The sequence below is a fragment of the Eptatretus burgeri genome, chromosome 2 (genome assembly GCF_056783735.1).
Source record: "Eptatretus burgeri isolate ZD-2024b chromosome 2, Ebu_testis_v1, whole genome shotgun sequence".
Taxonomy (NCBI): domain Eukaryota; kingdom Metazoa; phylum Chordata; class Myxini; order Myxiniformes; family Myxinidae; genus Eptatretus; species Eptatretus burgeri.
The window spans coordinates 8,063,752-8,077,797 of NC_140962.1; the positions used below are offsets into that span (position 1 = coordinate 8,063,752).

General features: G+C 39.7%; 6 non-coding genes across 6 annotated transcripts; all 6 read left to right on the forward strand.

The window, feature by feature from the left end:
• Positions 1 to 253: 253 nt before the first annotated feature.
• Positions 254 to 325, forward strand: TRNAG-UCC (transfer RNA glycine (anticodon UCC)). Its single transcript has one exon. It is a non-coding gene; the product is annotated as a tRNA-Gly (tRNA).
• A 5,815-nt stretch (positions 326 to 6,140) lies between these two features.
• Positions 6,141 to 6,212, forward strand: TRNAG-UCC (transfer RNA glycine (anticodon UCC)). Its single transcript has one exon. It is a non-coding gene; the product is annotated as a tRNA-Gly (tRNA).
• Positions 6,213 to 7,695: 1,483 nt separating this feature from the next.
• Positions 7,696 to 7,767, forward strand: TRNAG-UCC (transfer RNA glycine (anticodon UCC)). Its single transcript has one exon. It is a non-coding gene; the product is annotated as a tRNA-Gly (tRNA).
• A 1,485-nt stretch (positions 7,768 to 9,252) lies between these two features.
• Positions 9,253 to 9,324, forward strand: TRNAG-UCC (transfer RNA glycine (anticodon UCC)). Its single transcript has one exon. It is a non-coding gene; the product is annotated as a tRNA-Gly (tRNA).
• A 1,486-nt stretch (positions 9,325 to 10,810) lies between these two features.
• TRNAG-UCC (transfer RNA glycine (anticodon UCC)) lies at positions 10,811 to 10,882 on the forward strand. Its single transcript has one exon. It is a non-coding gene; the product is annotated as a tRNA-Gly (tRNA).
• A 3,040-nt stretch (positions 10,883 to 13,922) lies between these two features.
• Positions 13,923 to 13,994, forward strand: TRNAG-UCC (transfer RNA glycine (anticodon UCC)). The gene has a single exon. It is a non-coding gene; the product is annotated as a tRNA-Gly (tRNA).
• The last annotated feature ends 52 nt before the right edge of the window (positions 13,995 to 14,046 follow it).

The following is a 14,046-nucleotide window of genomic DNA, read 5'->3' on the forward strand; positions in this document are numbered from 1 at the left end:
GACTTCTGTTGTCATTTTTCTTCTTCTTTTTGTTATACTTCTTCCTTCTTGAATCACCGCGTGGTTCTGGGCAACCTTACAATGGCCAGGGAGAGTTTGAATTTGGAAGATCTCGGAAGGTGAAGGTTATGAATGCAAATATATTTTATTCCCACGAAATGGTCGTTCGGATTTGATGATGAAAGGATGCGTGACAAGTTGATTCATTTTATGAAGATGGTCTTACAATACTTAGAAAACATGTACACACACAGTGATGGTGGTATAGTGGTGAGCATAGCTGCCTTCCAAGCAGTTGACCTGGGTTCGATTCCCAGCCATCGCAATTCCATTTTACACCTGCATTTTATCTCCGATTTCTCCCACAAAAAAGATAAATTAATTTGAATCAACATGATCCGATGAAAATTGAGGATTTTGAAAAATTTGGTCCAAATTGGCCTTTTGACATATTTTGACATTTTGGCATTTGCTGAGCTCAAAATAAACAGGTGTTTGAATTCAGTGACCTGATATGCGAATGCTCTTCAATTTTTAATATTATGAGATTAAAATTGAGGATTTTAGAAATTTAGCAGAGATTGACTTTTTGGCCTCTCCCGACTTCAAAAACTAAAAGGTGGTGAATTCCATTGACCTGAAATGCAAATGCTCTTCAAATTTCAAGTCGATCGGATGAAAATTTAGGATTTAAAAATTTAGCAGAGATTGACCGTTTCGTCTATGTTGACATTTTGGCCTATAGTGACCTCAAAAGTTATAGGTGGTTGAATTCAGTGACCTGATATGCAAATGCTGATCAATTTTTAAGATTATGGGATTAAAATTGAGGATTTTAGAAACTTATCAGAGATTGACCATTTGGACTCTGCCGTCTTCAAAAACTAATAGGTCGTGTATTCCATTGACCTGAAATACAAATGCTCTTCAAATTTCAAGTTGATCGGATGAAAATTGAGGATTTAAAAATTTAGCAGAGATTGTCCATTTGGTCGATGTTGACATTTTGGCCTAAGGTGACCTCAAAAGTTATAGGTGGTTGAAATCAGTGACATGGTGCGTAAATCCTTTTCAAATTTCATGTCAGTCGGATGATAATTGAGGATTTTAGAAAATTTGGCCCAAATTGGCCTTTTGGCGTGTGATGACATTTTGGCCTTTGTTCAGCTCAAAATATACAGGTGTTTGAATTCATTGACCTGATATGCGAATGCTCTTCAATGTTTAAGATTATGGTATTAAAATTGAGGATTTCGAAATTTAACACAGATTGACCGTTTGGTCTATGTTGACCTTTTAGCGTATGGTGACCTCTAAAGTTACAGGTGTTTGAATTCAGTGACCTGATATGCAAATGTTATAAATTAATTTGAATCAACATAATGGGATTAAAATTGAGGATTTTAGAAATTTAGCAGAAATTGATCTTTTGTTCTCTGTTGACCTTTTGGCCTCTGGCGACTTCAAAAATTAATAGCTGGTGTATTTCATTGACCTGAAGACTCGGACTTCGTCCTCCCGCACAGGTACCGGCAGCGCCACACCTCATGATCCAGTGAATCCATGAACACCCAGACGTCTATTGCTGACAGCCAGCAGAGACATGAATATCACTGCCAAGGTAAGTGAATCTCTCCACGACCTCAACATCCTCACCATAAACAGACACAGACAGGACAGCAGCATCCAAGATGTCACCGAAAGCCTGGATCTTAGTTTTGACCCAAGAAACCCGTAATCCCAACGGCTCCGACTCCTCATTCAGCACCTCGAGGGCCCCCAAGAGGATGTCTAAAGTCTCCGCAAAGATGACTGCATCATCTGCAAAGTCAAGGTCCGAGATCTTGACATTCCCAAATGACGCACCGCAACTTGATCTCTCCGACATCCTCCCTAGAATCCAGTCCATACAAGTGCTGAAAAGTGTGGGGGCAAGTACACATCCCTGACGAACTCCAGTAACAACTGGAAATAAATCAGAGATGGTACCACCACACTTCACAGCACTCTCAGTACCAGAGTAGAGTTCAGACATCAGATCGATCAGTTTTGGTGGCACCCCACGAAGACCAAGAATCCTCCAGAGGACATCCCGATTCACTGAATCAAACGCTTTACAGAGATCAACATAGGCTGCAAGCAGCCCCTGCCGAAACTCTCGTCCGCGTTCGGTGAGGACACGAAGTGCAAGGATACGGTCAATCGTTGACCTCTTTGGTGTAAAGCCTGACTGCTCTGGACGCTGGTGCTCAAGCAGATGGTGGCGAACCCTATCGATAATTATCCAAGCAAAGACCTTGCCCGGCACTGAGAGCAGCGTCACCCCTTGGTAGTTGTTGCAGTCTTGGCGATCACCCTTCCCTTTCCAGAGAGGGACAACAAGGCCCCTCTTCCAGTCAGTTGGGATGATGCCTGTGTTCCAGGCAGAGCACAAACCTGCATGCAACGACACGAGTGCAGCATTTCCACCAGCCTTGAGAAGTTCGGCATGGATGCCACAGATCCCTGGAGCTTTGCCCCGTTTCAACTGGTTCACCGCAGCCCGTGTTTCCACAAGCGTAGGTAGACCACAGTTGATTCGAGGGTCAGCAACAGGGATTGTAACACCCTTGACGTCCAACTCGACAGTTGGGGGATCAGCCTGGTACAACCGCTCAAAGTAACCGGCCCAGCGGGCCTTCACTTCAGACTCCTCTGTCAAGAGCCTACCACTCTCTGCTCGAAATGTAGTGCTCCGAGGGATGGGCTTGGATGAACGTAATGCGCGAATTCCCCTGTAAGCGGGACGAGAATCACCTGTCCACAGGTGATGCTCTACCCCCTCACAGATTCCTCGCACATAGGCCTCCTTGTCCACCCTCAGTGCACGTACAGTTTTACGCCTCAGCTCCCTGAACAGCTCAGCTCTGCCATTCAGCCTGGCCCTGCGACTCTGGTCAATGGTATCCAGTGTCCCTTGAGAGACAAAATTTTTCTTTGCCCTGCGGTGAGCTCCAAGGCATCCACCGGCAACATCAAGGACGGTGGTCTTGAAGGCGCTCCACAACTCTTCAGGACCCCCCAAAGTAGCCAGACCCCCCAAGTGTCCACTCAGCCTGTTCGCAAACTCCTCAGCTACCCTCTCATCCCTGAGCTTGGCAACATCCAGCCTCGGCTGGGATGGTACCATTCTCCAGGATTTAAGGTGCAGCTTTAGAGTTGCTACAACAAGCCTGTGGTCAGTATTGAGGAACTGAGCACTCCGGTAGACCCTGCAGTTCTGGATCATCCTCCAACGACCGTCAATGAGGACATGGTCAATCTCCTTTGCCACACCGCCAGCGTTGGAATACCAAGTCCAGCGATGAGCTTGTGGGCGCTGAAACCATGAACCAGCCACCCTAAGTCCATGACTTCTTGCAAAGTCAAGGAACTTAGTGCTATTCTGGTTCATAGTTCCTGACCCATGGGGACCAACACACACCTCATAACCGTCCCTATCAGTTCCAGTTGATGCATTGAAATCCCCCAAGACTAGAAGTGTATCTCGTCTGGGGCACTGATCAACCACAGACTCGAGTGTGGCGTAGAACGCATCCTTCACGGTGAGATCACTCGTCTCAGTCGGAGCATAAACAGAGACCAGGGAAATGACACCTAAGGAGTGACGAATCCTTAATCTCATAATACGCTCGTTGACCGGTGTTACCTCAATTATCATTAGGGTCAGCTTATTGGACACAGCTGCAGCAACTCCTTGGGTATGGTAACCATCAGAGCGACCAGACCAATAGTAGGTGTAACCACCCACCATTATCTCGCCGCAATCCGGTCTCCGAACCTCAGAGAGAGCTGCAATCCCGATGTCCAAACACTTGAGCTCAGCTGATAACAGAGACAGGTGATCATCCTCTCTTAGGGATAGGACATTCCAGGCACCCACCCGAAGGGACCGCCTCAGGTTAACCCAAGGAGACCGCCGTCTGGTGGACGACACCGCAGCACCACTCCGACACACTCTCCCGCAATCTGACCCAGGGATGTTACCCCGTGGTTTCCCTCCTATCAAAGATTGGGGGTCCCGAAGGCTTTGCCCCAATCCCGTCATCCTGTGAGCTGCCCTGCGAAGGGAAGCTGCACAGGAGGTACTCCCACCGAGTGGGTTTTCAGATTTTTTTGCGTTTTTGCGTTTTGCGGAATGAAGGGTTTTACGATGGCTGGAGTGCAAATCCTGCCACCAACCTCCTAATAAGAAGTGACCCAACTGCAGGAGGACGTCCGCAGACACAGTTGGGCACTAGATATGGATGGCCGTTGGCTCACAAGGAGCTCCTCCGCCCTTTGACAGGTTTTGTTTTTAATCCTGCTGGGTGTCCATATCCAAACACCCTCCTCACCAGAAAACCTGGTGGGGGAGACGGTTTAGTCGCCGACAACCCGACCATGGAACAGGTTAGTACAGGTTTACATGGTACCTGTTGCAGGTCACAGATCGAACCTGACCTGACAAGTAAATTGGCCTTTTGACATATTTTGACATTTTGGCATTTGCTGAGCTCAAAATAAACAGGTGTTTGAATTCAGTGACCTCATATGCGAATGCTCTTCAATTTTTAATATTATGAGATTAAAATTGAGGATTTTAGAAATTTAGCAGAGATTGACTTTTTGGCCTCTCCCGACTTCAAAAACTAAAAGGTGGTGAATTCCATTGACCTGAAATGCAAATGCTCTTCAAATTTCAAGTCGATCGAATGAAAATTTAGGATTTAAAAATTTAGCAGAGATTGACCGTTTTGTCTATGTTGACATTTTGGCCTATAGTGACCTCAAAAGTTATAGGTGGTTGAATTCAGTGACCTGATATGCAAATGCTGATCAATTTTTAAGATTATGGGATTAAAATTGAGGATTTTAGAAACTTAGCAGAGATTGACCATTTGGCCTCTGCCATCTTCAAAAACTAACAGGTAGTGTATTCCATTGACCTGAAATACAAATGCTCTTCAAATTTCAAGTTGATCGGATGAAAATTGAGGATTTAAAAATTTAGCAGAGATTGTCCATTTGGTCGATGTTGACATTTTGGCCTTTCGTGACCTCAAAAGTTATAGGTGGTTGAATTCAGTGACGTGATATGCAAATGCTGATCAATTTTTAAGATTATGGGATTAAAATTGAGGATTTTAGAAACTTAGCAGAGATTGACCATTTGGCCTCTGCCGTCTTCAAAAACTAATAGGTAGTGTATTCCATTGACCTGAAATACAAATGCTCTTCAAATTTCAAGTCAATCGGATGAAAATTGAGGATTTAAAAATTTCGCAGAGATTGTCCATTTGGTCGATGTTGACATTTTGGCCTCAGGTGACCTCAAAAGTTATAGGTGGTTGAAATCAGTGACATGGTGCGTAAATCCTTTTCAAATTTCATGTCAGTCGGATGATAATTGAGGATTTTAGAAAATTTGGCTCAAATTGGCCTTTTGGCGTGTGATGACATTTTGGCCTTTGTTTTGCTCAAAATATACAGGTGTTTGAATTCATTGACCTGATATGCGAATGCTCTTCAATTTTTAATATTCTGGTATTAAAATTGAGGATTTTGAAATTTAGCACAGATTGACCGTTTGGTCTATGTTGACCTTTTGGCGTATGGTGACCTCTAAAGTTATAGGTGTTTGAATTCAGTGACCTGATATGCAAATGTTCTTCAATTTTTAAGATAATGGGATTAAAATTGAGGATTTTAGAAATTTAGCAGAAATTGATCTTTTGTTCTCTGTTGACCTTTTGGCCTCTGGCGACTTCAAAAATTAATAGCTGGTGTATTTCATTGACCTGAAATGAAAATGATCTTCAAGGTTCAGGTCAAGCGGCACATGAACTTTCAAAAAGGAGAGGTTCGACTTCTGTTGTCATTTTTCTTCTTCTTTTTGTTCTACTTCTTCCATCTTGAATCACCGCGTGGTTCTGGGCAACCTTACAATGGCCAGGGAGAGTTTGAATTTGGAAGATCTCGGAAGGTGAAGGTTATGAATGCAAATATATTTTATTCCCACGAAATGGTCGTTCGGATTTGATGATGAAAGGATGCGTGACAAGTTGATTCATTTTATGAAGATGGTCTTACAATACTTAGAAAACATGTACACCCACACAGCGATGGTGGTATAGTGGTGAGCATAGCTGCCTTCCAAGCAGTTGACCTGGGTTCGATTCCCAGCCATCGCAATTCCATTTTACACCTGCATTTTATCTCCGATTTCTCCCAGAAAAAGATAAATTAATTTGAATCAACATGATCCGATGAAAATTGAGGATTTTCAAAAATTTGGTCCAAATTGGCCTTTTGACATATTTTGACATTTTGGCATTTGCTGACCTCAAAATAAACAGGTGTTTGAATTCAGTGACCTGATATGCGAATGCTCTTCAATTTTTAATATTATGAGATTAAAATTGAGGATTTTAGAAATTTAGCAGAGATTGACTTTTTGGCCTCTCCCGACTTCAAAAACTAAAAGGTGGTGAATTCCATTGACCTGAAATGCAAATGCTCTTCAAATTTCAAGTCGATCGGATGAAAATTTAGGATTTAAAAATTTAGCAGAGATTGACCGTTTCGTCTATGTTGACATTTTGGCCTATAGTGACCTCAAAAGTTATAGGTGGTTGAATTCAGTGACCTGATATGCAAATGCTGATCAATTTTTAAGATTATGTGATTAAAATTGAGGATTTTAGAAACTTAGCAGAGATTGACCATTTGGCCTCTGCCATCTTCAAAAACTAACAGGTAGTGTATTCCATTGACCTGAAATACAAATGCTCTTCAAATTTCAAGTTGATCGGATGAAAATTGAGGATTTAAAAATTTAGCAGAGATTGTCCATTTGGTCGATGTTGACATTTTGGCCTAAGGTGACCTCAAAAGTTATAGGTGGTTGAAATCAGTGACATGGTGCGTAAATCCTTTTCAAATTTCATGTCAGTCGGATGATAATTGAGGATTTTAGAAAATTTGGCCCAAATTGGCCTTTTGGCGTGTGATGACATTTTGGCCTTTGTTCAGCTCAAAATATACAGGTGTTTGAATTCATTGACCTGATATGCGAATGCTCTTCAATGTTTAAGATTATGGTATTAAAATTGAGGATTTCGAAATTTAACACAGATTGACCGTTTGGTCTATGTTGACCTTTTAGCGTATGGTGACCTCTAAAGTTACAGGTGTTTGAATTCAGTGACCTGATATGCAAATGTTCTTCAACTTTTTAAGATAATGGGATTAAAATTGAGGATTTTAGAAATTTAGCAGAAATTGATCTTTTGTTCTCTGTTGACCTTTTGGCCTCTGGCGACTTCAAAAATTAATAGCTGGTGTATTTCATTGACCTGAAATGAAAATGATCTTCAAGGTTCAGGTCAAGCGGCACATGAACTTTCAAAAAGGAGAGGTTCGACTTCTGTTGTCATTTTTCTTCTTCTTTTTCTTCCACTTCTTCCTTCTTGAATCACCGCTTGGTTCTCGGCAACCTTACAATGGCCAGGGAGAGTTTGAATTTGGAAGATCTCGGAAGGTGAAGGTTATGAATGCAAATATATTTTATTCCCACGAAATGGTCGTTCGGATTTGATGATGAAAGGATGCGTGACAAGTTGATTCATTTTATGAAGATGGTCTTACAATACTTAGAAAACATGTACACACACAGTGTTGGTGGTATAGTGGTGAGCATAGCTGCCTTCCAAGCAGTTGACCTGGGTTCGATTCCCAGCCATCGCAATTCCATTTTACACCTGCATTTTATCTCCGATTTCTCCCACAAAAAAGATAAATTAATTTGAATCAACATGATCCGATGAAAATTGAGGATTTTGAAAAATTTGGTCCAAATTGGCCTTTTGCCATATTTTGACATTTTGGCATTTGCTGAGCTCAAAATAAACAGGTGTTTGAATTCAGTGACCTGATATGCGAATGCTCTTCAATTTTTAATATTATGAGATTAAAATTGAGGATTTTAGAAATTTAGCAGAGATTGACTTTTTGGCCTCTCCCGACTTCAAAAACTAAAAGGTGGTGAATTCCATTGACCTGAAATGCAAATGCTCTTCAAATTTCAAGTCGATCGAATGAAAATTTAGGATTTAAAAATTTAGCAGAGATTGACCGTTTTGTCTATGTTGACATTTTGGCCTATAGTGACCTCAAAAGTTATAGGTGGTTGAATTCAGTGACCTGATATGCAAATGCTGATCAATTTTTAAGATTATGGGATTAAAATTGAGGATTTTAGAAACTTAGCAGAGATTGACCATTTGGCCTCTGCCATCTTCAAAAACTAACAGGTAGTGTATTCCATTGACCTGAAATACAAATGCTCTTCAAATTTCAAGTCGATCGGATGAAAATTGAGGATTTAAAAATTTGGCAGAGATTGTCCATTTGGTCGATGTTGACATTTTGGCCTATGGTGACCTCAAAAGTTATAGGTGGTTGAAATCAGTGACATGGTGCGTAAATCCTTTTCAAATTTCATGTCAGTCGGATGATAATTGAGGATTTTAGAAAATTTGGCCCCAATTGGCCTTTTGGCTTGTGATGACATTTTGGCCTTTGTTTAGCTCAAAATATACAGGTGTTTGAATTCATTGACCTGATATGCGAATGCTCTTCAATGTTTAATATTATGGTATTAAAATTGAGGATTTTGAAATTTATCACAGATTGACCGTTTGGTCTATGTTGACCTTTTGGCGTATGGTGACCTCTAAAGTTATAGGTGTTTGAATTCAGTGACCTGATATGCAAATGTTCTTCAATTTTTAAGATAATGGGATTAAAATTGAGGATTTTAGAAATTTAGCAGGGATTGATCTTTTGTTCTCTGTTGACCTTTTGGCCTCTGGCGACTTCAAAAATTAATAGCTGGTGTATTTCATTGACCTGAAATGAAAATGATCTTCAAGGTTCAGGTCAAGCGGCACATGAACTTTCAAAAAGGAGAGGTTCGACTTCTGTTGTCATTTTTCTTCTTCTTTTTGTTCTACTTCTTCCATCTTGAATCACCGCGTGGTTCTGGGCAACCTTACAATGGCCAGGGAGAGTTTGAATTTGGAAGATCTCGGAAGGTGAAGGTTATGAATGCAAATATATTTTATTCCCACGAAATGGTCGTTCGGATTTGATGATGAAAGGATGCGTGACAAGTTGATTCATTTTATGAAGATGGTCTTACAATACTTAGAAAACATGTACACCCACACAGCGATGGTGGTATAGTGGTGAGCATAGCTGCCTTCCAAGCAGTTGACCTGGGTTCGATTCCCAGCCATCGCAATTCCATTTTACACCTGCATTTTATCTCCGATTTCTCCCAGAAAAAAGATAAATTTATTTGAATCAACATGATCCGATGAAAATTGAGGATTTTCAAAAATTTGGTCCAAATTGGCCTTTTGACATATTTTGACATTTTGGCATTTGCTGACCTCAAAATAAACAGGTGTTTGAATTCAGTGACCTGATATGCGAATGCTCTTCAATTTTTAATATTATGAGATTAAAATTGAGGATTTTAGAAATTTAGCAGAGATTGACTTTTTGGCCTCTCCCGACTTCAAAAACTAAAAGGTGGTGAATTCCATTGACCTGAAATGCAAATGCTCTTCAAATTTCAAGTCGATCGGATGAAAATTGAGGATTTAAAAATTTAGCAGAGATTGACCGTTTCGTCTATGTTGACATTTTGGCCTATAGTGACCTCAAAAGTTATAGGTGGTTGAATTCAGTGACCTGATATGCAAATGCTGATCAATTTTTAAGATTATGTGATTAAAATTGAGGATTTTAGAAACTTAGCAGAGATTGACCATTTGGCCTCTGCCATCTTCAAAAACTAACAGGTAGTGTATTCCATTGACCTGAAATACAAATGCTCTTCAAATTTCAAGTTGATCGGATGAAAATTGAGGATTTAAAAATTTAGCAGAGATTGTCCATTTGGTCGATGTTGACATTTTGGCCTAAGGTGACCTCAAAAGTTATAGGTGGTTGAAATCAGTGACATGGTGCGTAAATCCTTTTCAAATTTCATGTCAGTCGGATGATAATTGAGGATTTTAGAAAATTTGGCCCAAATTGGCCTTTTGGCGTGTGATGACATTTTGGCCTTTGTTCAGCTCAAAATATACAGGTGTTTGAATTCATTGACCTGATATGCGAATGCTCTTCAATGTTTAAGATTATGGTATTAAAATTGAGGATTTCGAAATTTAACACAGATTGACCGTTTGGTCTATGTTGACCTTTTAGCGTATGGTGACCTCTAAAGTTACAGGTGTTTGAATTCAGTGACCTGATATGCAAATGTTCTTCAACTTTTTAAGATAATGGGATTAAAATTGAGGATTTTAGAAATTTAGCAGAAATTGATCTTTTGTTCTCTGTTGACCTTTTGGCCTCTGGCGACTTCAAAAATTAATAGCTGGTGTATTTCATTGACCTGAAATGAAAATGATCTTCAAGGTTCAGGTCAAGCGGCACATGAACTTTCAAAAAGGAGAGGTTCGACTTCTGTTGTCATTTTTCTTCTTCTTTTTGTTATACTTCTTCCTTCTTGAATCACCGCGTGGTTCTGGGCAACCTTACAATGGCCAGGGAGAGTTTGAATTTGGAAGATCTCGGAAGGTGAAGGTTATGAATGCAAATATATTTTATTCCCACGAAATGGTCGTTCGGATTTGATGATGAAAGGATGCGTGACAAGTTGATTCATTTTATGAAGATGGTCTTACAATACTTAGAAAACATGTACACCCACACAGCGATGGTGGTATAGTGGTGAGCATAGCTGCCTTCCAAGCAGTTGACCTGGGTTCGATTCCCAGCCATCGCAATTCCATTTTACACCTGCATTTTATCTCCGATTTCTCCCAGAAAAAAGATAAATTTATTTGAATCAACATGATCCGATGAAAATTGAGGATTTTCAAAAATTTGGTCCAAATTGGCCTTTTGACATATTTTGACATTTTGGCATTTGCTGAGCTCAAAATAAACAGGTGTTTGAATTCAGTGACCTGATATGCGAATGCTCTTCAATTTTTAATATTATGAGATTAAAATTGAGGATTTTAGAAATTTAGCAGAGATTGACTTTTTGGCCTCTCCCGACTTCAAAAACTAAAAGGTGGTGAATTCCATTGACCTGAAATGCAAATGCTCTTCAAATTTCAAGTCGATCGGATGAAAATTTAGGATTTAAAAATTTAGCAGAGATTGACCGTTTCGTCTATGTTGACATTTTGGCCTATAGTGACCTCAAAAGTTATAGGTGGTTGAATTCAGTGACCTGATATGCAAATGCTGATCAATTTTTAAGATTATGGGATTAAAATTGAGGATTTTAGAAACTTAGCAGAGATTGACCATTTGGCCTCTGCCATCTTCAAAAACTAACAGGTAGTGTATTCCATTGACCTGAAATACAAATGCTCTTCAAATTTCAAGTCGATCGGATGAAAATGAGGATTTAAAAATTTGGCAGAGATTGTCCATTTGGTCGATGTTGACATTTTGGCCTATGGTGACCTCAAAAGTTATAGGTGGTTGAAATCAGTGACATGGTGCGTAAATCCTTTTCAAATTTCATGTCAGTCGGATGATAATTGAGGATTTTAGAAAATTTGGCCCAAATTGGCATTTTGGCGTGTGATGACATTTTGGCCTTTGTTTAGCTCAAAATATACAGGTGTTTGAATTCATTGACCTGATATGCGAATGCTCTTCAATTTTTAAGATTATGGTATTAAAATTGAGGATTATGAAATTTAGCACAGATTGACCGTTTGGTCTATGTTGACCTTTTGGCGTGTGGTGACCTCTAAAGTTATAGGTGTTTGAATTCAGTGACCTGATATGCAAATGTTCTTCAATTTTTAAGATAATGGGATTAAAATTGAGGATTTTAGAAATTCAGCAGAGATTGACCTTTTGTTCTCTGTTGACCTTTTGGCCTCTGGCGACTTCAAAAATTAATAGTTGGTGTATTTCATTGACCTGAAATGAAAATGATCTTCAAGGTTCAGGTCAATCGGCACATGAACTTTCAAAAAGGAGAGGCTCCACTTCTGTTGTCATTTTTCTTCTTCTTTTTCTTCCACTTCTTCCTACTTGAATCACCGCTTGGTTCTGGGCAACCTTACAATGGCCAGGGAGAGTTTGAATTTGGAAGATCTCGGAAGGTGAAGGTCATGAATGCAAATATATTTGATTCCCACGAAATGGTCGTTCGGATTTGATGATGAAAGGATGCGTGACAAGTTGATTCATTTTATGAAGATGGTCTTACAATACTTAGAAAACATGTACACACACAGTGAAGGTGGTATAGTGGTGAGCATAGCTGCCTTCCAAGCAGTTGACCTGGGTTCGATTCCCAGCCATCGCAATTCCATTTTACACCTGCATTTTATCTCCGATTTCTCCCACAAAAAAGATAAATTAATTTGAATCAACATGATCCGATGAAAATTGAGGATTTTGAAAAATTTGGTCCAAATTGGCCTTTTGACATATTTTGACATTTTGGCATTTGCTGAGCTCAAAATAAACAGGTGTTTGAATTCAGTGACCTGATATGCGAATGCTCTTCAATTTTTAATATTATGAGATTAAAATTGAGGATTTTAGAAATTTAGCAGAGATTGACTTTTTGGCCTCTCCCGACTTCAAAAACTAAAAGGTGGTGAATTCCATTGACCTGAAATGCAAATGCTCTTCAAATTTCAAGTCGATCGGATGAAAATTTAGGATTTAAAAATTTAGCAGAGATTGACCGTTTCGTCTATGTTGACATTTTGGCCTATAGTGACCTCAAAAGTTATAGGTGGTTGAATTCAGTGACCTGATATGCAAATGCTGATCAATTTTTAAGATTATGGGATTAAAATTGAGGATTTTAGAAACTTAGCAGAGATTGACCATTTGGCCTCTGCCATCTTCAAAAACTAACAGGTAGTGTATTCCATTGACCTGAAATATTAATGCTCTTCAAATTTCAAGTCGATCGGATGAAAATTGAGGATTTAAAAATTTGGCAGAGATTGTCCATTTGGTCGATGTTGACATTTTGGCCTATGGTGACCTCAAAAGTTATAGGTGGTTGAAATCAGTGACATGGTGCGTAAATCCTTTTCAAATTTCATGTCAGTCGGATGATAATTGAGGATTTTAGAAAATTTGGCCCAAATTGGCCTTTTGGCGTGTGATGACATTTTGGCCTTTGTTTAGCTCAAAATATACAGGTGTTTGAATTCATTGACCTGATATGCGAATGCTCTTCAATGTTTAAGATTATGGTATTAAAATTGAGGATTTCGAAATTTAGCACAGATTGACCGTTTGGTCTATGTTGACCTTTTAGCGTATGGTGACCTCTAAAGTTATAGGTGTTTGAATTCAGTGACCTGATATGCAAATGTTCTTCAACTTTTTAAGATAATGGGATTAAAATTGAGGATTTTAGAAATTTAGCAGAGATTGATCTTTTGTTCTCTGTTGACCTTTTGGCCTCTGGCGACTTCAAAAATTAATAGCTGGTGTATTTCATTGACCTGAAATGAAAATGATCTTCAAGGTTCAGGTCAATCGGCACATGAACTTTCAAAAAGGAGAGGCTCGACTTCTGTTGTCATTTTTCTTCTTCTTTTTCTTCCACTTCTTCCTTCTTGAATCACCGCTTGGTTCTGGGCAACCTTACAATGGCCAGGGAGAGTTTGAATTTGGAAGATCTCGGAAGGTGAAGGTTATGAATGCAAATATATTTTATTCCCACGAAATGGTCGTTCGGATTTGATGATGAAAGGATGCGTGACAAGTTGATTCATTTTATGAAGATGGTCTTACAATACTTAGAAAACATGTACACCCACACAGTGATGGTGGTATAGTGGTGAGCATAGCTGCCTTCCAAGCAGTTGACCTGGGTTCGATTCCCAGCCATCACAATTCCATTTTACACCTGCATTTTATCTCTGATTTCTCCCACAAAAAAGATAA